We start from the raw sequence: 1,916 nt of genomic DNA on the forward strand, positions 1-1,916 counted from the left end.
ATTCATAGAATTCCAAGCCAGGGTAGTCTTAGCTCTTGCTTAGGTAGAATTATGAAACCAATAAAGGGGAGGGGGACCAGAGAAGATCCTCTCTTTTGTTGTTTGACATTCCCTGAATTGCCTTATGGCTCGGAAAACAATCACACGGCCTCTGGTCTTCTGACTCTACTGCATTGCTCTCCGAGGTGGGGCTGAAGCTTCTAGCTGTAGCACCAGCCGAGTTGCTGCACCAGTTTCGGTCCTTCAGGTGACTTTGAATGCCGTTCAGGATTCAGCCGTGCTGGTGGGTTGGGCAGGAAGCAAAACACTCAATGCGGTGGATGAAATCAGCAGAGCTGGAGGCCGGAGGGAGGAGAGCTACTCCAAGAAGTTGTGGTTGCATAATTGCTGGAGGACAAAGATGGGGTTCTCGGTCTTCCTGTAGGAGGAATCATAGAATCCTGGGGCTGGAAGGGACTTTGGGGGGGGGTCTTCTAATGATCCAGGATCTCTAAGCTTGGTCTCGGCCTTCTTGTAGAAGGGAACATAGAGTCCTAGGGCTAGAAGGGACCTTGGAGGTCTTCAGGAATCTCCAACCTTGGGAACTTTAAGACTTGTGGACTTCAACTCCCAGAATTCTCCAGCCAGCATCGCTGGCTGGAGACCCCTGTTCTAGTCCAGCCCCCTACTCAAGTCAGGAGCCTCATACCATCCCAATCCAATGGTTGTCCAGTCTTCTTATGAAAACGGCCGGTGATGGAGCACCCACAACTTCTGGAGGCCAACCGTTCCACTGATTGGTTGTTCTCCTTTCTTCTCCAGCTGCCAGGGACAGAAGGATGTTTGCATCAGGACTGGCTCTCCAAGGCCATGTTGAAGATAACATTTGCCTTCAGATCCATGAGTCTCTAAGATAACGTTTGCTCCATGGTCCAGCACTTCCTTCTGGGCAAAACTTTTGAGATGGGTTTTCACATGTCTAAGGTGGGACTAGAACTCCCAACATCCTGATGATTGTCCCAAAGTCACCTAGCTGACTTTCGTACCTAAGGCAGGACTAGAATTTTCATTTCCTGGTGATTGTCCCAAAGTCACCCAACTGGCTTTCATGGCTAAGACGGGACTAGAATTCCCTGTCTCCTGTTGATTTCTCCAAAGTCACCCAGCTGGCTTTCATCCCCAAGGCAGGACTAGAACTCACCGTCTCCTGGTGATTGTCCCAAAGTCACCCAACTGGCTTTCCTATCTAAGGCGGGACTAGAATTCCCCGTCTCCTGGTGGTTTCTCCAAAGTCACCCAGCTGGCTTTCATCCCCAAGGCAGGACTAGAACTCACCGTCTCCTGGTTTTTAAGCAAGTATCTTCACCACTAGATGAAAATCTACCGGAAGGAGAGCCTCACTTCTCCCATCCCACTTACCAGGCGCTGTCTCAGGCTTCCTGACTAGACCAGCCCTCCTTTGGATGGCCTGCAAGGCGATGCATGAAAAGTCAGCATTCTAAGCATTTGCTGCATCTTTCGTGAGTCTAACTTTACATTTTGATGAGGAGAAGGGGCCTTGCGGGTGCCAATGCTTCCCCATCTCCCTCTCTCCCTCTCTCCCTCTCTCCCTCTCCCTTCCACAGTCATCCTCCTCCTCCTCCTCCTCTCCATAAACCCTACTCCCTTCTAGCACTGATGATGATCCCTAGTTGAGTAATAAAATGTCTGCAAGAAAACCACCCAGCTCAAAGAGCACCAAGGATCCCCACAGTCCTCCTCCTCCTCCTCCCCCTCCTCCTCCTCTCCACAAACCCCACTCCCTCCTAGCACTGATGATAATCCCTAGTCGGGTAAGGAAAGGTGTACAAGAAAACCACCCAGCTCAGCAATCACCAAGAGTCCCACAGAACAGGCCGAGATGGGTAGTGGGGGCAGCCAGGAGGCCTTCCTGCCGC

This window comes from Protobothrops mucrosquamatus, unplaced genomic scaffold (assembly GCF_001527695.2).
Source record: "Protobothrops mucrosquamatus isolate PMUCROS unplaced genomic scaffold, P.Mucros_1.0 scaffold4954, whole genome shotgun sequence".
Lineage (NCBI taxonomy): Eukaryota > Metazoa > Chordata > Lepidosauria > Squamata > Viperidae > Protobothrops > Protobothrops mucrosquamatus.